Source organism: Eschrichtius robustus, chromosome 5 (genome assembly GCF_028021215.1).
Source record: "Eschrichtius robustus isolate mEscRob2 chromosome 5, mEscRob2.pri, whole genome shotgun sequence".
NCBI classification, from domain to species: Eukaryota; Metazoa; Chordata; class Mammalia; order Artiodactyla; family Eschrichtiidae; genus Eschrichtius; species Eschrichtius robustus.
The window spans coordinates 59,903,016-59,927,485 of NC_090828.1; positions in this window are offsets into that span (position 1 = coordinate 59,903,016).

Sequence of the window (24,470 nt, forward strand, 5' to 3'; positions counted from 1 at the left end):
CATCCTTTATTGCTATAATTTCAACCTCTGATCAATAATAAAGATGAGTACAGTCACTGAAAGTGTTTGTGGAGGGAGAGGGAGGAAGAGGAGAATTAGACTGGAGGGGTGGACAGTGGGTGGCTTCTCTCAGGAAAGTTTAAAAAAGTGAAGATAAAAGAAGACAAGGGGTCCTTAATAATAAGAAAAGACGTGAACTGCAGTGTGACAGGAGACCAAAAAAGATCCATGCGGTGGGTCCATAAACTGTTGGCTTCTGCAGGTGTTGCTATAGGATACCACTTTGGAACCCTTAACCAATGCGTTCCCCCAGGCCCGACTCTGCCCCTCCCACATTTGAGTTTTGCCCTGGGCTCAAAGGAGATTCTGGGAGCATTTTCTTGGGTTTTTGTATTTCCATAACCCATATACTGAAGGGAACACAAAGAGATCAAGGTTTCAGTCACAGCATTCCAGAGTTGAAGGAGAGGGGGTCACCCCCCACCCCCGTCTCTTACCCCAACAGCATGGAGACCAGAAAGGATTTGCCCCAGCTGCACTGAGGGATCAAAGGTGGAGGGAAGAGGAGCGCTAGGAGTACGGATGTCGGTGGCCCTGGAGAGGGTCGTCCTGCAGCAACCATGAGGGCCGGGGCTGTAGGGTGAGTTTAGGGCAGGCAGGCTCTTGGCTTGGCAGAGATGTCTGCCTGTGGTAGGAGAAACCCTAGACTGAGAATAAATGCCTGAGATTACATTTCTGCTACTTCAGTAGAATGGTGATGTAAAACAAATTAAGTTATAGAAAAAATCAAGAAAGCGGCATTTTTTCCATACGCGAGTATGTGTACTGAGATTTGCGCTTTGTACAGTTTGGCGAGTCCAGGAAATCATGAAAATGGTCCAGGAAAGCATGTACAGTGAGGATAGTGGAGCTAGTAGAAACTCTAAAATTTAGTGAGCAAGCGATAGAAATATCTACAAAGGAGATATAGACCCCAAATGTAGGTGGAACACCAGGAGAGAGTATTGGCCTGGAGTACAACGACCTGCATGTTATCCGGAGGCTGGCAATCTGGTTGTGCCAGAGTCGTGAATGTGCTAGCACTGTCATGGCCTTAGAGTGTAATCCTCTTCTCTGACTCACCCTGGTTAACAATCAATCCTGCCTTCTCTGCCAAGAAAATCCAAGCCCGCTAGTTTCCACTTTGGGGTCCCTGATTTGGGTCACATAAGGGCACCAACAGGGCTTTTTCAGATCATGCTTGACGTGTTTCGTAAGCACCTTTTCCACCTGGTCCGTGATGGTTCCTGTTGCCCGTGCATCTTCATCACAATCTCACCTCTTTCTTATTCCCGAGTAACCACAACGCTGTGACCTTACCTCCTCTTTTCAACCTATCCTCAGGATTAGGATCAATACCTGCTGCTAGGCTTTTATTCCAGTGATGGATAGCTTTGGAAACTCTTATCTGGGCTGGTTTGCTGTCTCCCTCTGATACTCCAAACTGATCTTCAGCCTAAGAGTCTTAAAAAAATGTCCATATTTTAAGGAAAGATGGATGATCCTCTCTGTTTCAAATAAGAAGGAAAATCTTTTGATCAAAGTGGGAGCAAAGATGGAATTTGGTTCTGTTTTGTTTCAAGGGGTCCTTGAAGAGCTGTTAATAGATTGTCTTTCTTTCCTTTGGTTATGTTGAGGCTCCAAATTCTGGAAGGATCTGGCTGCGAGGAAGGCAGTGGGCAGTAGCATCCTGGGGCTTGAACTAGGGCTATAAACAGAGCTTCTGAATATCTTTTAAAAATTTTCTCATCAAATTATTTTCTGCTTTTCCTCCAGGTTCAGGAAATACTGAAATTTCAAGAAATAGCTGAGATTTCATTCAGACACTCAAATTAGGCCTCACGCTGAAATTCTAAAGCTTTTCTCATGGTTGCTCATCCTTGTGCGTCCTTGTGAGCTTTGTGCTTGAGGGTTCAGCCTCAAGGAGGAAAAGAAATGCCGTCGATTCCACTCAGATTCACTCCATCTTTTGCAGGTGGCTTTGGGGTTGTGCTTAGAGTTAGTTGTCTCCTCATCCCACATTACGGTTCAGTTTCAGGCCTGTCTTTCTAAATCCGTCCATTCGATTTAAATGTTAAAACACTTATCAAAGACCTAAGATATGCAATGTATAGAGCCAGCAGGAGGAAGCTAGAGAACAAAAAAAAAAAAAAGAGAGAGTGGTGGTGGTGAACTTTTGACTTTGGGACCTTGACATCAAGGAACTTACCAAGTACAAGATAGAAGACAAGTATGAAAATAACTGTAATGGACACCAAGGGCGAGAAGGGTGGGGTGGGAGGAATTGGGAGACTGGGATTGACACATATACATTATTGACACTATGTATAAAATAGACAACTGATGGGAACATACTGTATAGCACAGGGAGCTCTACAAGAAAAAAAAAATAAAAAGGAAATTAAAAAAATAACTGTAATGGGATAGTATCATCAAAGAGAAAAGAATGAATACCTGTATGAATTTTAAAGTAGACGAGAAAGTTTTCAACTAACGGGCCTTTAGAAAAGAATCCATGATACCATGGGGCTTCATTTGAGCTTAACCTGGAAGAATGTGTAAGATTTCAAGCATTGATACAGAGTTGACAGGACAGTTTGTTGGTTTAGAAAATAAAGAATATCAGTCTAACTCAAAAGAGCTACAGGGCTTCCCCGGTGGTGCAGTGGATAAGAATCTGCCTGCCAATTCAGGGCACACGGGTTCGATCCCTGCTCCGGGAAGATCCCACATACCACGGAGCAACTAAGCCCGTGCACCACAGCTACTGAGCTTGCGCTCTAGAGCCCACGAGCCACAACTACTGAAGCCCGTGTGCCACAACTACTGAAGCCCGCGTGCCTAGAGCCCGTGCTGCGCAACAAGAGAAGCCACCACAATGAGAAGCCCGCGCACCGGGCTATAAAAGAAAAGCTATAAAAGAATAGATATATTCCTGGAAACCCAACTGTAAAGCAAGTTTCTGCAACAGTACTTTGAATGCTATTTTCCCCCAGTGGTTTATGTATTCAAACCAGAAAGGCACTACAGGGGGCAGGGGGTGGATGGGGGAGGTGGAACATGATATTAACTTTAAAAATTTGAGGATTTGAAAATTTTAATAAAAATATTATTCAAGAATTGTGAGAGATTACAAAGTTAAGTCAGTCCAAATATCTGCTTTAAGATATATGCAGACTAGCTTGGGAGCCCACAAGTAACCATATCGCAGGCTCCTTCCCTTGGGGATGGCTGCTTAGAAAGCCTGATGTGACAAGAAAAGCTAGAGAGTGAGTTAGAGCAGGAACAGTTAGAGACGTGGGGGCAGTAATATAATACCACGAAAGAGAAGGAAAACAAGCTTCTTGGGTAGAGGTGCGGCAGCCATGGTACATTCTGTGACTAAGTCAGGGAGGATAAGTTCTAAGCAAAGACCTGTTGGGTTTTAGGCTTAGGAAATATCTATGACCTTGCAGAACGCAAGAGAAATGACTATGGGACAAAAGGATGTCAGAAAAGAAAACACTGAGACAGCCAGGGCAAGCTGCCATGTCAAGAAGCTTGGCAGTGAAGGAAGTGGGAGCCGAGAAAGCCAGGGATGCCAAAAGCTGGGGACCAGCCTGAACGGGGAGATGAGTAAAGCCGGAAATGGACACAGTGAAAAGGCATTGAGGGTCTGGAGGTCAAGATGGACCTCAAGAGCCAAGAGAGGCAGGGCTGGAGAGGCCGCCAAGGTATTCAGAATGTGTGACAGGCCACCCTAGCAAGACAAAATAATAATCCCTATTTCCCCCGACATGCTTCTAGTTCTAGTTGAAAATATAATAGGGGAGTTAAGTCCTCAAAATAAATCCCCTCCAACACAACAAAAACAGAGTAATAAAATAACGTCCCATTCGGCATTAGAAATGGAACCACAATGAGTGGTTTAAGGCATTGTTTTGGGGATTAGACCTTGCCCGATCATTGGAGCGTTGCAAGCAGTTATGTGAGTCTGCTGTCCCTGCGTCTGACGGGGGACCTGAAGTTAGCAGGCCAGCGATCAGAACAGGACAATGACGTCAAGTGGGAGAGAGGCGAGGACAGAAGGGGTTTGGGAGGAGGAGCGGGAACCCACGCCAGTCTCTCAGTGCCTTAAAGCCTCCAACTCCTGCAGTGGGGTAGCCTTCAGGGAACTGGCACAGGTTACCAGGAGCCACCCACGCACCTGCCCAGGTGTCAAGGAAGCTGAAGGAGGCGTTCCCATGGGCGCAGGAGGAGCTGGGGGCTGGGCAGCTGCCCCACCCCACAAGGGGAGCCAACAGATTCACAGCAAATTGTGTGAGCTTCAGCGAGCCTCACCTTATTACACTGGCAGACTTTATGTTGCTCTCACTTTCTGCCTCTTTCGTGTATTTAAGAAATTGTTTTTGAAGGAAAAGCAATAATAGAGACTAAATAAATAAATAGAAAAGCAGCTTGAGACTGCCCACCCACCTCTGGGTAAAACCATATCTTCGTAGACCTGGGGACTACTGAGACCGGTGGCTCTTTGGAAAATGTCTTCTGAAACAGCCTCTTTTGGAAAACTAGAAAAATAAGCCCCCCTAATGGCTTTGAAAGAGCCAAGTAATCTTGATGTCATTAATAAGACGAATTAAACAACCTCAAAGGTAAACACACTTTTTCAAGACACATTTCCATCTTCATCACCCTCTCTTGTGCACCTTGGAGATTCTGGTCCTTTCTCCCCAGATTTAAGAATCACAGCTCTAAAGCAGTAGTTCCCAAAGCAATGCTCAGTTAGACAACCTCATCTGAATAGTCAGATTTTAAAAATGCAGGTGATTCAGTAGATCTGAATGGGTCTGAAAATCTGTCCCAGATCAATAGATACTATTTAAAGTGGATAAATCAAGAAATAAAAGCAAGATTTATAACATAGACAAATAGGTTAAAATATTGCAATGCTTCATCGCTAGTTGCCAAAGAGCCATTTTCACAATCTTCTCTTCCTCTGTATAGTGGGTTGACTGGTGGCCCCCTAAAAGATATGTCCACATGCTAAGCCCCAGAACCTGTGACCTTATTTGGGAAAGGGGTCTTTTGCGGAAATAACTGAATTAAGAATCTCGAGATGATATCATCCTGGATTATCCGATGGGCCCTAAATTCAGTGACAAGTGTCAGACACAGAGAAGAAGGCCGTGTGAAGACAGCAGCAGAGATGGGAGTGATGCAGCCACAAGCCAAGGAATGTCTGGAGCCACCAGAAGGCGGAAGGAGCAAGGAGGGATTCTACTCCAGATCCTTGGGAGGGGGTAAGGCCTCACTGACACCTGGTTTCAGACTTCTGGCCTCCAAAACTGTGAAGCACTATGTTAACCCATCAAGTTTGTGGCAGTTTGTTATAGCAGCTACAGGAAACTAAGATACCCCATTCAGATCTCCCCATAACCCTGCAAATAAAAGTTAATCCCTGACGTAGCAGGAGTTTCCAGGAGATTGTTCCAATACCACGGACTGGCAGTTTTGATGGGTTGGTGGATATGCCTTAGCATTTGTTAAATATTTTGAAGAACACCGTGAATAAAAGTGCAAGCATATTATTGAATATGATGGAGGTAAACACCAGACAAAGAATATAAAACAGGAATTATTTTTAAAAATTATTAGGAGATAAGGCCAGGCAGGAAGAGAAACCTGTCTTTTCATTTTGTTCCCTTCTGTAACGTTTGAAATTTTGTTTTCCATGTACATACATGATTTTTTTAAATCACTAAGAAAAAAGAAAATATCAGGTAATTCTGACATACAGACATGTTTTAGAATGTATGTACTGCTGCTGTATGGCACAGGGAACTCTACTCAGTGCTCTGTGGTGACCTCAACGGGAAGGAAATCCATAAAAGAGGGGACATATGTATACACGTGGCTGATTCACTTCGCTGTACAGTAGACACTAACACAACATTGGAAAACAACTATACCTCAATTTAAAAATAGAAAAAAGAATGTCTGCACAAGAGAACAGCTCAAAGATTCACATGAGAGTCAGCCCAAGACAAAACTGGGAAACGGACAAGGTAATTCTGGGAGTTTCTAATCTAGACAATTCTGAGAGTCAAGGAAGAAAGGTGAAGTGTTTGAAAAGGGCCTCCACCAGAGGTTACGTGTTTCTAAGCTTCATCACATTTGAAGCCTTTATCACTCCTGAGATGGCCATATTTCAGCCAGGTCTGTTGTCTGTGTTGGGAAGGACCATTCATCCATGAGTATAGACACTGCTTTGCATATTATTAGTACACCACTGCTTGCCTAACTCTTGAGATATTTATGATGAGGAGTGATTATTACATATATAAAATCACACTAACATTTTATATGAAAAGAAAATCACCCCGAAAAGGAGGAAAGTCCATGGCGCCTACGGACGGCCCCCACTACCATCCATAAGAGTTCTGGTTGCAAAACATTGATTTTATAATAGCAATAAAGTTTACAAACAGCAAAAATATGAGCTTGTTTACTCCTGGAAGAATTTATTATTTGTGCAAACTATTAGTCAAATATAGAGGCTGTGATATACATTGCAAAACTATTTATGAGCCAGAAAGACCTCAAGGAGAGATTCAATAGAAATGATTTTGCAAAATCTAAGGGTTTCTTAATCCTTAGATTAAAAAGCCAGGCTCCATACCCCAAGCAAAGGTTGAGCCCCGTCAGGATCTTTGTGATCAGACAGAAATGGAAGGAAGGTTTATTTTAAGGGCCCTTTTACCATTGGCTGTGTTGTTTGTACCAACAGAAATTTCCAGGCTGTGGGATACCTGAAGCTTAAACCCAAGTCTAACAAGCCGTCCCAGACCTACTGAATCACAGGCTGCTGTGATTAGAATTTAAGGGTCCTTAAATTCTGTTCCTGATGAAACCGTCCAGTAGGTCCTGCCAGGCAGCATGCATGTTGCTTTTTTTTAGGGTCTTTTGTGCATCTCTTCCACTGGTCTACACTCAGTACAGATGCCACAGCTCTCCTCCACTTCTCGGTACTAGCCTGGTTCCTAGCTGGTTACCGGTCTTTCTAACTGTGGCTTCTCACTGAGGAGCTAAACGTACTTAGTATGACTGAGACAGATCCATTTTCCTTTTCCCTTTACATAATCTGCTTTGACTCCCCTAAAACACATTGTCCAGATTCTAACTATAGATTTCCTTCCTGCATAATACTGTGCAGGAAGTTCAAAAAAAGCAATGATGCCGTTAATCTGTCAGAACCATTTCAACACTCTATAGGTAGACACTAGAGGGTCTTCATGGATCCAGAAACAAACTAAAGTGCTTCCCTAAGACTCTAGTGATGGTAGTGAGCTTTTTATTTGTTTTCCCTCACCTCCCACTCTCCAAGCATTCATCTCCTTTCTTCCCTTGCTCCTACTAGGGCCGCCAAATTTCTAGCTATGTAATTTGGGTGTCCTTGATCCTTCCCCAGGTGGAACTAATTGGCCTTAATCACGTCTCTCCTCTGATTGGTTCGGAGGTGAGCATGTGACACAAGTTAGTCTAAGCAGAAGGAAGCTCTGATAGGAAGGAAAAGCTGATGCTTTCTCCCCGTAGATGAGAATTAAGACCCATCTAACCCTAGTTGTTGCTGCCAACCATTCCGCAGCGATGAGGAGAACCAGCCTTAAAGGAAGCTGACACAGCGCAAGGAGGAGCAGAGAGAAAAAACAGACAGAATGACACGGGTGACATTGTTGAGCTTCTGGATCAATTCTCGCATAAAATTCTCCCTGCCTCTGGATTTTTCTGCCAATAAATTCCTTTCAATTTTTTAAGCTGATTTGAGTTAGATTCCTCTTATATACAACTAAAAGCTAGTGGATACAGTGACCAAGACAAAATTGTGTCATCCCATAGATGTTTAGCTACTTTCCAAGCAAATCCCTAGATTTCATCTCCAACAGTAAAAATGAAATGTTGGGGCCACTCCTAAATAACCCTAATTACTAGGGACCTTAAAACACTTCCAGGAACCTATGCACACAATTTTAGGTTGGGATTTGAATTCTAGAGTCCTTGGTATTTACTGAACAATGTCCCAACTATGTGGAGGGGAGGAGACACCAGAACACCCCAGCTTCCCTAGGGTCATTGGACCTAACGATGAATTCTGGCCACTGCCAAGAAGAAGGCTTGGTCACACAAGGGTTTGGCCAGAATCAGGACAACTTCCTACACAAACTTGAATTTGCCCTTCTGCTTCTAGAGGCACTGAGTGAGCATTTACAGGTCAGCTGGTTAAAACAATTCATGATACAGAGTTCCTTAGTTTTACACTGAGGTATCTCTGAGAAGAGCCACCGAGAGATCCAAGAAAACATTCCTACAGGGTCAGTCTGTGCACACAAGATATTTTTTAAGTCTTTTAAATGAGTGTCAGGTATATTGCCTTAATGATAAATTTATTTATTTATACCTTACTTCCAAAAATGATTTGAGGTGGCTTTAATACTACGTAGGATAAATAAGATTAAGTAAATAGATGAAATCAAACAATATAAAAGTAATGATAGGAAAATAAAATAAATATAGGGTAAAGTCAATATATAAAATGACTTCATAATATCCTATGCAGTTGCTTTAGGTTGACAACAAATTTGCCTCTGACCTCTCAAATTAACCAAAGCAAAGGAAGAAACATACCTCTAATAGATTCACAAAGTCCAACAGATTTTTTTTTAAAAAAAGAAACAAAAATAGTTACATAGGAAAGAATAGTTTTCCTGAGAAAACTCTCTCCTGCAGTAATTTATTAAAGGGACACTGTGCTACAGAGAGCCTCTAAGAACAAATTCTGGAAAACATGTCAACGTAGCTGACGGTATAACCTCAAAGCCTTGTTCAGCAAAAGCAGTTCTAGGGGACAAATCACACACTCTTTAGTCGGAGCACATAGCTCTTTAATTATCTGCCTTGGTCCAATCAGGCAATTTACAATGTCTGTTTAAACTTTCAGACCCCAAGCTGTAAGTGTCCTACCCATGGGCATCTTGTATCCACGTGGAGGTACCACCTATGAGGAAAGCAGACATGAGAGATGCAGAGAGACACGGATGGCTTTGACTGAACACCTGGACTATTCAGTTCTATCAGCCAATCAATTCCATTTTTGCTTAAACAGCCGGAGTTGGGTTCATTTCACTCTACTACGTTCCCATGCTCTTGAGGGATGATGCATGCTCTCATCAAAGTCAAAGGCTAAGTCCAGGAGGAAAGAGACATAGGGGAGCAGATACTCTTCCTATAGGTAAGAGCAGGTAAGGGCCATGTTAATCCTAATATCTACCACTCCCTCCATACACTACGACCAAGTAGCAAAATGGCAACAAGATTTATATTTGCAGGACCCTTCTCATCTCTGGTTGCTGTCTGGAACCAACTGATCCTATATAGGAACTGAATCTATGTCATTTAAGTAACCAACTGTTGGAGAACAGATGGTGTGTCTGAGCATGACATAGTTTCCTCGTCTAAAAGCTCCCCTCTTTGCAACTGCTTTGTCCCCTGCAGCAGTTCTGACTTGTTCCAGGTAATCTATATTTATCAATGAATACGAACATTGTAAAAATAAGGCAATTATACTTCCATGACAGAGCTAAATATTATGCCACTATATGAAGGAAATGGCATTGTTAGTCCTTTCTTCAGATATGATTTGCTTTATAAAAGCTGCATTTCAAGGTATTGGAACCCAGCAGGGATTCTTTGTCAACAATCTGCCATTTCTAGCTAAATTAAGTAATCATTGGGTTACTATATTTAGAAAGCGTATGCAGGCTACAGAACGTATAGAGAGCTCTAAATGGTGGGTTTATCTTCAGGGGACACCATTACATAGGAGCAGAGGAGCAGCTGCTTTTAAGAGAAAACGGATTTTCTATTAAAACCACAGAACGAGAAGAACACTATAAAGAAGTTACTTCTCCCAGGAAATCCAGGTGTCATCAGGTTGCCTATGAAAACAGTGTAGAATATCTTGTAGTTTTTCTTAAAGAGTTTAAAATTATTTCTCTTCCCTACCTCTATCCTAAACAAAAGCTTTAAAAGAGCCCCGTCAGGGACTTCCCTGGTGGCGCAGTGGTTAAGAATCCACCTGCCAATGCAGGGGACACGGGTTCGAGCTCTAGTCTGGGAAGATCCTACATGCCGCGGAGCAACTAAGCCCGTGCGCCACAACTACTGAGCCTGCACTCTAGAGCCCACGAGCCACAACTACTGAAGCCCGTGCACCAAGAGCCCGTGCTCCACAACAAGAGAAACCACCACAATGAGAAGCCCATGCACCGCAACGAAGAGTGGCCCCTGCTCACCGCAACTAGAGAAAGCCGGCACACAGCAACGAAGACTCAACGCAGACAAAAAAATAAAAATAAATAAATAAATAAAAGAGTCCCCTCAGATTGTTTCAGAATCCCTCCTTCTACAGAAGGTGCTCTGTGCTCACAGACCAGGATTCATTATTTTAAACCATTACCGTGATTTTGGAAACAGTGATGGCAGCTCCTGTTTATTGTGCACTTACTATGTCTTTGGAATGATAGGCATTGTACATGTATTATTTCATTAAGTAAATGAGATGAAATTATATGGACAAATGTGTGTTTGTGTATGCCTATTGTGCTTTGGATATTTATACAAGGTATATATTTTTATTTTATAAATAAGGAAACCACAGCTCAGAGTTATAAGTAATTTGTCAAATATCTTATAGAAAGTAAGAGACAAAGATGGGTCTGGCTATTCTGAGTCCGCTCTGGCTACCACACCATGGCTGCCTCCTAAACAATTAAACCTTCTGTTGTACTTGCCCTGTGACATTAATCCATGTCCTTCTCCTGGATTTCCAAACTCGTCTCACCTTCCTTCTATTCCTGCCCAAGGAAAAGGGCTAAAATGTATCAACTGCTTTCATGAGATGACCTGAGTCCTCTGGAAACAAAATAAAACAAAACAAAACACAGAATTCCAATAAAAATTAGTGAAAAGGACAAGAAGAATGGCAGATGACATGAGACCTTTAGTATCCTTTGCCTGACTTCCCGCAGCACTGCCCTGATAATTCTCTGGTCCCTGATGCTCCTGAAGATGGGTTTATTTCATATCTGTACTCTGGCCCACAGCTGCTGGAAAAAAACCCACAGAACCTTGCTGTTTATAAGAATTCCTTGCCAGGAGGGAGTGAGGCGCATGTTAGGCAGCCAAGGGAGGGCCTAAGGACCACTGCACATCACTTTTTCCCATTAAATGTCCAGGCTTTCTTCTCTACCTGAGATCTACTCTGTGGTCAGCAAGAATCTGAATATGACATGATGTGAGGTAGGAGAGAGAGAAAGAGAGAAAAAGAGGGAAAGAGAGAAAGAGAAAGAGAGTTGTCCTGCTTGGAGTTCATTGAGCTTCTTTTGCCTAAGGGTTCAGAATTTTAATCAAATTTGGAATTTTTTAGCCATTATTTATTTAAATAAATTATTGTTCCCTTCTTTCCTCTCCTCTTCTTCTGGCACTCTAATTGCATATACGCTAAACTGCTTAATATTATCCCACAAGTCACTGCTGCTCTGTTATTTGATTTTTCAGTGATTTTTCTCTATATATTACATTTTGTATAAATTCTGTTCCTATATTTTCAAGTTCACTGACCTTTTCTTCTTCAGTGCCCAGTCTTCTGTTAATTCCACACACTAAATTTTTCTTTTTAGATATTGTATTTTTCATCTCTAAAAATTTCCTTTGGTTCTTTTTTATCTTCCATTTTTCTCATTACGTTCATGCTTTTCTTTAACTACTTGAACATATTTATAATAGCTGTCTTAACATCCTTTTCTGCTGATTCTATCTATAGAACCAACCTGTGTCTATTGACTGATTTTATCCTGGTTATGGGTTACATTTCCCTGCTATGTGGCATGTCTGATGATTTTTTAAATTGGATTATGGACATTATGAATGTTATGTTGTTGAATGTCTGGATTTTTTTTTTTTTTTTTGCCAGACTCAATATTTGAGGTTCATTTATCTACTTATTTGTTTGTTTGTTTTGTTTTTTTCAGGGAGTGCTTTTATTTTTATTTTTTATTTTTTTAAACTAAATTTTTAAAATTAATTTTTGTTGGAGTGAATGTCTGGATTTTTGTTTGTTTTCCTTTAAAGAGCACCAGGCTTTGTTTTGGTGAGCAATTACTTGCTTTTCAGCTTGATCATTTCTAGACCTGTTATCTTGGCTTTTCTATCACACATCTTGTGTAGTTTTATTCCAGAGGTTGTTCAGCCTTACTATTAAGGTGTGACCCACTCTGGTCTCCACTGCATGTCCTGGGTGACCAATGAGGACTCTCTACTCTGGCTGGCTGGAGTTTAAACATCTTCCTGCCCTTGTGAACTTACAAGACCTGGATTGCATTTTCCCTTGCCTCGGAGGTTTTACCCCTTTCATGTACAACCTGATAATCAGCAAGATTCAAGGGGCCCTCCATGAAGATTTATGTAGCTTTATTTCTGCACAGTGCCTTCTTCTTCAGAACTATGACCTGCAACTTCCACACTCCTCAGCCTCCCTGATCTCCTTTTCCTCAATTCAGCAAGCCCACTGTGCTCTGCTTGGGATTCCCCTTCCTGCACTGCAGTCTAGAAATTGCCTCCAAGTGGAAGCCAGGTGATACTGGGCCTCATCTTGTTTGATTCCCGTCTCTCAGGAATCACAGCCCCAAGCTGCCTCTGTACAATGTCTGAAAATAGTTGTTTCATCAACTGCCCAGTTTTCAACTTATTTATGGTGGAGAGGTAAATCTGGTCCCAGTGCCTCCATCCTGAAGTAAAACAGAAGTTCAAGGAATTTTTAAAATTTGAAAGTCATCATAACATTTCCCAAATTCCCACGCAACACTTCTTACAGAGTACCTGTTAATGTCTTTAGGAATTAGCCTTCCTTTGGAAAACTTTGCTTTGAAGAACATGATTCCTAGAGGAGGGCTAGGAGTATGCAGGGTGTCAGAGAGGATTTGGTCTATTCTTTGGATTTATGATGACTTAACTTTTTTGAATTATGCTTTGTTACTACTTACTGTTAAGTAACCCATGTTGACTGGAAAATTTAGTTACCAGAAGAAATGACACTGCAAAATTCCTCCCAATATTTAAGCCCCAAATTAATATAATTAATCCATGTCCTAGTCACTACACTAAAGCTCCAGTTACTTGACTGGCAAAAAGTTTGTAATTTTTAGGGGTTCTTCTCCACACATATGTGAAAGAATCCTCAGGGATACTTGCATGTGTGACCCAGCTGTCCCGGACTCATCAGTGGGTGGGTCACATTACTCCCCTGGAGGTGGAGGGTAGAAGACTGTGTCATATGCGTCACAGTCAATACCTCCAGTTGGAGGGGTCTGGAGTCTCCATGGCACCCAAGGCTCCTTACTGGCCCGCAAGCTGACTTCCCTTTCAGACCTCAGATCCTGTCCCTCTGCCTTCCTTTGGTCAGTATTTTCAATACTGCATTAATGACAATTTTTAAGCAAGAAAATACAACTCAAAAGCAATAAAAGAGTTCCTTGAGGGTCAGGCAGAGTCTCCAGATATAGACAAGGAGAGGCTGATACATGATTTGCTGAAGCCATTGGAAACTTTGGTTCAATTTAATAAGTATTTGTTAAGCGTTGTATGTGCACAGTAAAATATTTTTAAGAAGTCTCAATAGCTCATCTCCTCCAGTTATGTGAGAACCAACATGAAGCAATCAGGCCAGCATTGCATGAGATACTTTGTTATCTCTCGCCAGAACCCCCAATGTCTTTTTTTTTTTCCTGTAATATCTTCATTCCTGGGATTTGTTAATTGATACTATGCTTTGTAGAAGGTTGGAGGGTAGGATCTGTTCAAATTACCAAATATTAACACATGGATGAACTTCTCAAGTTTATGTCACTCCAGCTGCAATGTGACTTGTAAGAGGAGATGAAAGGGAAGCAGAGGAAAGAGGAAACAATTTAGTAAGAGAACAAGTGCAGATCAATGAAATGAAGGAAAAACCGCAGGGACGTAAGGAGAGATGTAAGGCAGTGAAATAAAATTCAAGGTTCATGGACGTGTATGTAAGTGTGTGTGCATGTGTGTGCGTGTGTGTGTGAGAGAGAGAGAGAAATATAAAGCTGAAGTCATCTAGGTGTTTCCATAAGAAAACAAAACAAAATAAAAAATATTTCTCCATTGCACTGGTAGCCTTACATTTCCCAACTTCTTCTTAAGTAGAAAAATACTGAGAATTCCCTGGTGGTCCAGTGGTTAGGACTTGGTGATTTCATTGCCGGGGCCGGGGTTCAGTCCCTGGTTGGGGAACTAAGATTCCACAGCCTCACAGTGTGGCCAAAAAATAAATAAATAAATATATAAATATATAAATATATATATATATATATATATAATCTGTGGTTTCAGGTAGAATGAGTCACTTGCACACATAAATAGTTCAGAAAACATCTATAAACTCTTCATGAATCCATAATCTCTCCATGTATATTTTTGTAAGCCTAGTTTTATCAGATATAAGTACCTAGAACCTAGAAAGTACTTCACAGATATCTGTTTAATGTATGAATTCCTAACAATAACAGTACAGTGTGCTGCATAGCTAAAAACCAAATCCATATAACCTGGCTTTCTCAGTTACATAGATCTCATGTCTTTGAGGATTAAAATACTCATATTACACAATAGTACCACTTCATTAGAAAATCTGGAAGAACAGATTACTCATGCTTCAAATTAAAAGTATGATAGAATTGACTAGGGGGTTCATGAGTGTGCACAATATATTGCTTCTTATATTTAACCCTGATTCTGTTGAAGGCATTGTTTTCTGCTCACACAGGTACACGTGATTTGAGACCACTCATCTTTGACCTGTCACGTGAAACCAACCTTCGGTTTGGAACTGTAGCTGCTTTTAACAGAACCTGTTATTTGCAGTTTTGCCTCATTGCACGTGGACTCCATAACGCCTTTGTTCAGTGTTTGTCCCCTCATCTCTAGGTGCCACTCACTATACTGTCTTCTTTCTACTTTTTCTTTTACCGCTTTCCAAAATGCAATATTTAATAGCTAAACTACCTAGCACAAATACGTGCCTCATTGTGTGCATACAGCAAGGCTTCTCACCTGATAGGCACTACCCTGCCAAACGGTGACTGTTTATGCCTCTGCTTTGACACCTGATTCATGCGTGTCCTCTGAGTGAAGATCTGATGCCCAGCATATCATTCACAGACCTAATTGACTATCTGCCTTATCAGTTAGTAGAACTGATGTACGGTTTATGTGTGTTGATGAAACCGCTGCAGAAGCCAATTCCAGATGCCAATACTAACCTTGTCAAGCAGTGTCTTGTTCCTGTTTGATGAGATGATTCAATATTTCTGATAAAATATTGATTATTTATAGGGTTTTCATCATAATTGATGTCAATGATCCTCATACTGATTAAGGATCACATGAGGTGCTTGTTAATAATGCAAATCCTGGGATCCCATTCTCAGAGATTCTAGCTAACAGGCCTTGTATATGGCCCAGGAATCTGCATTTTCACAAACACTTCCAGGATACAGGTGGTGCCTGGATTGTACTTTGAGACACACTGATCTATACAACCTCAGACAAGTGCACCATTGGACTGGACCTATAAACTATTTTTTAAAAGCGCATTCTGCATTTTACAGATGGGTAAACAAGATATTGCACTCTTGATTTGATCAAGATTATCAATAATTGAGTCAAGCATCACTTCAATTTTACTAGCTGACATTCTGTCCAGCTCAACTTTGAAATACTGTTACCCTAAAGAGGGTCCCCAGCACTTTTATCAAGGTTCTACCTTTTATTAAGTTTCGACCTTGATAAAATACTACCCAGCACAGGTAGCATGCATGCCCTAGAATGAGAAGGTCTGTTCCAGCTAAGTCAGGAGACACCTGAGCAGAGCAAGAAATGGATTTGTTTTCCTATCTAAACCAAATCAGGAACTTTGTCCCATTTTATTTGTAACTAAAACATAACCATCGAGGCTTCATCAAATCTGTCAAATAATAGCCCAAGATACACTTGACATGGAGTGAAAGTATGAGGAATTTTTAAACATTTAACTCCTAGTGTGTATTAGTATGAAACCAAGTTGAGCAGAACCCATTAATGTCACAGTGATCGGTTACCAATGGAAATAAATAATTCATGATGAAGGGAATTAGTCTAATTAGCAGGCAGTTTGAGTCCTTTGATAAAACCCAGCTCTAATTCCGTGAAGGGCAGGAAGTGCTGTCATCAGTCAGCCCTGAAAAGATTAGCATCTATTATGAATGAGGTTCGACACCCTAGCGAAGTCATGTGTGTCCTGGAGACAAACTTAATATGTTCCAGAATGGGACACAGTTTGTCTCACCAACACTTCACGATTCCTACCAGGCTATTGTATGTAAAAACAAGCAAAGATCAGCACTCCATCCTGTCACTCGCCCCGCTGTCCATCATTCCGACAACTGTGCAAATATATTCTCCATGCAAAGTAGGGAGTGTGCCCTGAATACTGGTGAAATTGCACAAGATGTCAAAGAAAATATGTGTTACTTTCTCGCTCACCAAAACAAACACTCAGAACCAAATGTCAGCCCTGAAACTGACGGTTTCGAAGATGGTGGGCAATATAGGATGTCAGGCTTGGTGTATACACATTTCATCTTAAAAACTGTTGTCAGCCCTTCTGGGAAATTTGCTTCCCTACTTATCTCTCTCTAGATATTGAAGTTACGAGATCAATCACAGGCTTCCAGCCTCTGCAACTGCAGATAAATGGAGATGAGGGCCCTAAGCAAAGTAGCTGCTGGAATTCCAAGCTAATAATATGAGGCAAAAACAAGAAAAAAATGTGGGTTTTTTTGTTTTCTTTTTTATAACAGTGCACAGATGGCTGGGATCACTGGAATGGTTCAGTTCTAGGAAGATTTAGGTAGTTTCTGAATCGTATGTGGCCTGATGTATCTAAAAGACGTTGACTGTTCCACACTCTGCAAGCCCCACATTATTTTGCAGCCCACAAGCTGACGCGGCATCAGCTGTGTTTCCATTTTTACTTATGAGCCTTTTGAAATTACATGTTTCCATTTTGCAATTTGATGTAATAATGAAGAAACTCCAAATTTGTAAGTTATTGTATTGCTTGTTTTTATTGTGTAAAATTAATTGCTTCATTTATTTATGTCATTAAGAAGGGGGGTACCATTTTGCACATTTTATCATTTGCTGTAATAATTAACATGCCAATAACATTACAGACGCCTTGGAAATAGGACGGATCAAGCCCAAAAGTCTGAATAGCATGTAACATGGCAGCCCCTGTAGTTAGAATGGCTCTTCCCAAAAGTGTGGTGAAGAATGTTACATCACGTGAGTATTAATAATCCTGAGGAGCATATACCGACTTGTGGAAATGGGTATGTTTCAGTCAATCCAAGAAATGGCTTTTATAGAAGCAAAAGAGTATAGTTCTCAAAAATTGTAATCCAGTTGTCCAAACACAGTTGAAACAGGCATTGAGACTGTAGATTTAACAAGGGCTGCACAAACTTGGTGCTGACAACTTACTTAGATTTGAAAAGATACCTTGGTAAATACTTGGTACAGATTCTTTAAAACTAGCTGTTACTAATGGGGATTAAATATTGGCTATTTCTTTCCAACATATCCACAAACTAGAAAGCTAAATCAAAATCTCATAGCTTTGTATTTTACATATTCAGCATCAGAGCAGGTTTGCACGGGAGTGTGGAAAAACTTAAGATCTGCAAAATCTTTAGCATTTGGTGTATGCTTCCTATTATGACCAGTTACGTATACATGTATCTCTTGAAGGCAGGAACCATTTCCTACTCCTCCTGGTATCTTCTCCTCCTCCTACCAGTCTCAAGCAGAGAGAAAACAATATAGTTGGTGTGGAGTTGGCTGAATGAATGCACAGAGACTACAAGCCAAGGTGCAGTCACCCAATCAAATGTTTCTCCAGATTCCTAGTCAGAGAAGATGGCACAATAAACCACAGAAAGACAACAATCCACACACATCTTAGAACACACCTGTTGCCCCAAGTCTGATGAGATTGTAATGACTGGTCCTTGTAGCTCCAAGACCCGATGGTCTGCAGCTCGTTTTAAGTCCTGGCTGCAGAGTTCCATTCTGACAGTGTCTGTCAGCTAAGCTTGAGGTCTCATGCTCAACACTCCCCTTGTGTTCTGCTGGGAGCTCTGACTCCAGGAGAAGAAAAGCCTGCCAACCGAGACCCTAACTACTGTCAAAGGTCCCTGAATGGAGACCCATAAAAGACTGCAGGTATTTTGATAGCATTCTGCAAGAAATTCTTTTTTTTGGAACCCAGAACATTAATCCAAGTCTCATGCCTCCTTAGAATTCAGTTCTCTTTAGCTGGGTGATATTTAAGATAATATATACTAGGGCAGACAGTTCAAAGATCCTAGGAATGTGGCTACTTGAATACAGTAAAAATCACTAATTTAGATTAAGTGGAAAAACCCTGTCTGAATTAGTGAAGAATATTAAATACAGAATTTTTTAAATCAGTTTTGTTCATTTCAAGTAGTATGAATGAGCCTGAATGAGCCAGCAGAAATCTGAAAATATCTGCGTTAACAACCCAGTTACACAGACATGGAATTAGGATGTCATTTGCTTGTGAATAATAATTCTAAATCAGTTGTTTTTAACTTAATGAGGTATATTGAAAGCTGTAGCCCTTCTTTCCAGAACAGCATACAAGCGTCCACACAAATGAAATTTAGGCACAATTTCTTTAAGAAACCTAAGGTATTCTTTGTCTTCTGAGGTATACTTAGGCAGTTATTTCTCAATGGGTCAAAAGTATATTTCAGTTCTAATACCTAAAGAAATTACTACCAATAATGGGTAACCAAAACCCAAATTGATCAGTTTTTAATTTTACCTCCCACTTTTCTATTTCTATAATTCTATTTGGCCCTCCGCTAAGAAGTTCCAAATTCACAATATTTTACAAAGTGAGGTTCCAAAGAGCAGAACACATGTAATAGGTTCTCATCAGTGATGAGAGATGGAATGGGAGAGATTTCCAGAACTAATAATTGTCACTATTACATACAATGACAGATCTGGATAATTGCCTCCTCAATATCAATTTTCTCCTTCTTTCTGGCTAACATAACCCCAATTTTATTTGAGGGTTAAAAACAAACTCACAAAAAAAAAAAAAAAAAAAAAAAAAAACTCACCCTTGCAGGTTCTCTTGCAGCCAGAGTCAGTTATATTGAATTACAGCCAGTGGAAGTTTCTGGGAGGTAGCTCTGGAAATTATCTTGACAAGGATTCATTGGTTTGCCTATTTCATTCACCCTTTTGCCCTTTGCCTAGAATGCAAAGATGAAGTCTGGAGTTCTAGGACCCATGTGACAGCCATGAGGACAAAAGCCACACACTAAGGATGGCCGAGTGGAAATACACATGGAGAGTGAGGCAATCATGACACCAGTCCTGCACTGATGCATCTCTAGATTTCATGTGACACGACCAAAATAACTCCTCTCTTTTGTTTAAGCTGCTGTTTGATTGGATTTTCTTTTATTTGCAGCTGAATCTACATCCTAACCAACATATCCATATCTATGCAAACAGCCATGATGAAGCTGGGTTCCATGGGCTTCTAGAGCAGTGCTTCTCAAACTGTAATGTGCATATAAATCACCTGGGAATTTTGTTAAAATGCAGACTCTGACCCAGGAGGCTTGGGATGGGGCCCGAGAGCCTGCATTCTAAGGTGTCAAGTGAGGCTGATTCTGCTGGTCTATGGATCACTCTTTGAGTAATAAGGCTCTAGAGGGTGTATAAATTGAATGCAAATGTCATCCATATGTGATTTTTTTTTAATGGTGACAGGGCCTATTGTTTTCATCAGATTCTCAAAGAGGTCGGTCGAACAAAAAGATGTAAAACAGATATAATACGGGATTAATTGACAACAAAAGAAAAGGGCCATGATGACTATCAGATTCAGTTTCTCCTCCCTGCGGTCTTTGGGGGAAGAGCAGATATACAATGAACTGGCTATTCTCTACCAGTCCCTACCCAGCTCCTTCCTCACCCTTCTTGGCCCTTCTCTGGGCTCTCGGAGGAGGACCCTAGGAACTCCATCACCTGGACTTCCTCATCAAACAGTTCTGACTGGGTGATGCCAGTGGAGGTACCAGCAGGAGGTCAAAGCCCTGGAGAAAAGAGAGGTGGATTTTTCCCTCCTCCATGTCCATCCTGGGAGTCAGATCTCTGGATCACACTTCTGGCAGTAACTATGATCCTCCCCAGCCCCTCCGGGAGGCCTCTGCCCTCACTGGGCTCTGGCAATGGTGTCCTTCTCTCATCTCCTCAGCCCAAGGAGTAGTTCCTGTGGTGGCTAGGCTCTGAGAGCTTCAATATCCCTTGCCTGCCCACACCTCCGAGGTAGTCCCTTCATATAAATCTCTTCACCTGAACCTTCTGGAATGGATTCCACTTCCTGCTGGACCCTGAATGATGTACACAGCAGCTGCCCTCTGGGTCACCAGCCCAGTGGCCACCTACCAGTTCCCAGTTTGGACTTCTCTCTCTAGAGCTCCAAACTGTTGGCCACTCTCACACCTCTCTGTCCTCAAGGTCGCCCTGCTATGGTTTGCTGAGCTCTGCAGTGAGAGGAGATGGGAAGCAAGCAGCGCCTCCTCCAGCCACGGACCCTGTCAGCCCAACCTTCTCCCTCCACCCAAACCCTAGCACCTGTAAGATTAAAAAAACAAGGGACTTCCCTGGCAATCCAGTGGTTAGGACTCTGCGCTTCCACTGCAGAGGCTCGGGTTCAATCCCTGGTCAGGGAACTGAGATCCCACAAGCTGCGAAACCAAAACAAAAAAACCCAAAAAAACCCAGATTCCTTAGTAGAGCATGAAGGTCCCTTTTCAGCCTCATTTTCAACTTCCATTCATGTCCTGCCTGGGTTCACACTGACCCATTTGTTGCTCCCTAAATACATCTTGCTATTTCAAGCTTCTAAACCTTTTCTCTTGCTGTTCCTTCTTCCCAGAAGGGGCCTCTCACTCTTTAGTTACCCAGAAAATTCCTACTTGAACTTGAAAATTCTGCCAAAGGTCACTCCCATGGACAGTTAGTTCAGTCATTCTGTCCATCCTCTGTGCTTTCAGAACGTTCTGTATGTGGTTCCTTCCACCCGTCGCTCAATATATTGTAATTTGTTTGTTTATAGGTCTGTGTTCTCCATCTGACCGAGCATGCTGAGGCCGTGAACGACAGCTTATTCAACTCCATCTCCCGGGTATCTGACACGTGGCAGTGCCCTTTAAGTATGGGAGGAGGGAAAGGGGTAAAGAGAGATGGAGAAGCTTTGGGACCATTTGTGTCAATTTTATCAGCCTCTCTTCTATGGAAGCCGGAGTAGCAGTGCCCCACCTCCATCTTCCAAGGGTCTTTATGTTTATGTTAAATTGTTTAAGTGCCTTGGACCTTGGAAAGATAGGAAGGGCTGAGACTAGATCCCAAAATAGTCACATAAGCAGGACTCACTCTTAGGGCAAGATGCCGCTCAGTGATGAGAAATAAACAAGAGGTATGATTAAATGCTCAGGGGCAACCCATTTATATCATTCCCCTGGAAATTCATCAAATGACCTACAGTTTTTTCTGCTGTTTCCACAATAATTGGTTTTTTACGTTGGTACAATATTTATCCTTCACAAGTCCCCTGATTTATAAAATATAAACTGATGAGAAGAGGGGAAAACTATAGGTATCATATAGAAATTCATTTAGTATTCATAATGGTGCCCTAAAAGATAGCCCAAGAAGATGAAATAGCTTCAATAATTGCCATCTTCTCTCCCTCCCCACCAATAACCCCGTGTCTTTATCCTTACTTTGCATACTTCCATGCTTGACCCATATGCGCTGTGTCTTTATGAGTCAAACATAAAAACTCAAATATTCATTCTGTATCTCTTTTGTTTCTCTCCCTGCTTCATCTCCCCGATAAAATCTCCAACAACAATAAAGCAATGTGTTGCCGCGGCTCAAGACACACCAAGTATCATTCACAGCTAAATCTGCATTACTTACAGGGAGAGCTTTTGTTCATCTTTATGAAGTGAGTGTAAGGGCCCTTAGTGATTCAGGCCCCACTGGTTGTTAATCATGTTGTGTTGTATCATCTTTCCTGTTGTGCACAGCAATGCCAGTGACATCTGTCTCAAAGCCAACTGTCAATATCTTCTTTAGGACCTCTGTGTTCATCCTGCCGCCTTCACTTGCTTGTGGGCAAGTGTCAGAGTCCCCAAATGGCCATTCCCTAGAAAGTTTCTCACCAGGACCTATAAGGCGTTTATACGGACCACAAACCCTTCCCAAACTTTAGAGTCTTGTAACTCCAGAATGGCGTCTATCGGTCTTGCCACATGCTCATTGCTTACATGTGATCTTGGAAGAACATTCATTTCCATTTCTCCCCCCCTGAGAGCCATTAAAAGAGGAAGAGGTGGCAGTTGCTTTCCAATTCTCAACCAACCTCACTGACCACCAATTCAGTTTGAAGAGCATCCTGTCCTGTCTCCTGGGAATTTTTCACTCTTACCGTGTAGAAATAATCTTAATTTGACGTTAACATTGTGTTTGAAGAGTAGGGTTTTTCCATCATTCTAAATACAAAAAGGAACGAATTCTGCCGAGGAATTTATCTGGACTCAAAATGAAAGCAAAGCTTGTCACCCAGATTTGGGTCCTAGTTAGGAGCTATTGGAGGAGAGGAGCTGTGGGGTGAGAACGATGTGCTTTTCTTTTCCTTTTTGGTCGTTTCTTTTCCGCCTTATTATTGTGAAATGCACCGGGTGTGGCTGTTCTCCGCCCCTCAGTAACACTTTTCCCTTTCCTTCTCAACATAATAGAACCTCTAATTTTTGATCTGCTCATGGCCACCTAGAGAAAAAAGGCTGTACTTCTCATCCTCTCTTGCAGGTAAAGTAGTGCATGTGACTGACCTTTTGAAAATGCAGATTCTGATTCAGAGGGTCCAGCGCTGTAGCCTGGATTCTGCATTTCTGACAATCTGCCCGGTGACATCGGCGATGTGGATGCTGTAAGTCCGTGGACACTGCTCTGAGCAGCAAGGCCCACAGCACGTCGGCAGTATCTTATTCAGTGGATCCACTTCGGCTCATAACAACAGCAGAAATACAGCTGACCAATCCCTGAACTCAAATATGTTCTCACATCTTATACCTCCTCAGGAAGCTAAAGCGAATTAGAAATTGTTACTATTGGGGGTGGGAGAGCGTCTTCTTAGCAGATTAGAATCTTCAGTGGATCCAGGACTCAGCTACCTATTTGCGATGCTCCAAATTTCTGAGTGTCTGGCATGGAAAAACAGCCATCACTCTGGGTAGTTCCATGTTACAGAGTCTGAAGGGAGAGTTAAAGTCAGGAACCATGTGTTGCCGATTCCCCAGAAAGCAGACTCTGAAACGGACATCAGCAAGCAGTATGTCCTTGGCATCAACACATGTGGACAGAGGAAGCAGCAGTGGGCAGCAGACATTGAGCTGCGATGCACACACGAGGAAGTCCCTGTCACCAGGAGCCCTGAAGCTGGGATGACCCTTCAGAGTTGTCCCAAGTGGAACCAGGGGGCCAGGGCTTTCTATCCTTGTGTTGATCAGTACTGGATAGAGGCTGACCCTGGAAGGGGCACGACCTTGAGCGAGAGCGTTTTCTTCTGCAAGGAGATGACTGCTGGGACTGTCCAGAAGCTGATGGAATAGGGTGTTTATTTCTGAAGGGGGATCTGGGTGGAGCGTCACTCTGTCCACCACAACCTGCCCTCTGGAGGCTCCCAAGGATCACAGGAAAGGCTTCCCCTGGTCTTCAGAGCTAGAAGTCTGTCGCCGACACCATAAATCGCCCTCCAAACATCAAATGCTCACCCCTCTTCTTCCTTGCTTCAAAACCTCAATTTTATTCACCCACTGCCAAGCATTCATGGCCTTCAATGGGGATAGGCTCTACCTAGCCTCCATTTATGATAGTCTCACTCTCCTTACTAGTGATGATTTGGACACGGTAAAAGGACATAATTATGGCCAGTGAGGTTTGAAGGGAAGTCTGATGTGGGCTTCTGAAAAAAAACTTTCCTCACTCTTAGGAATGTGAGAGAATGTCCCTCCTGTCTCTTCCTTGGATCAATGTTATTATATCTACATGTGATGGCTGGAACTGCAGCGGCCATCTTGCAACCATGAAGGTAAAGGCCTAAAGACAAAAACCAGATGGCAGAATATAAAGATGGAAAAAAACCTGGACCTTCAACA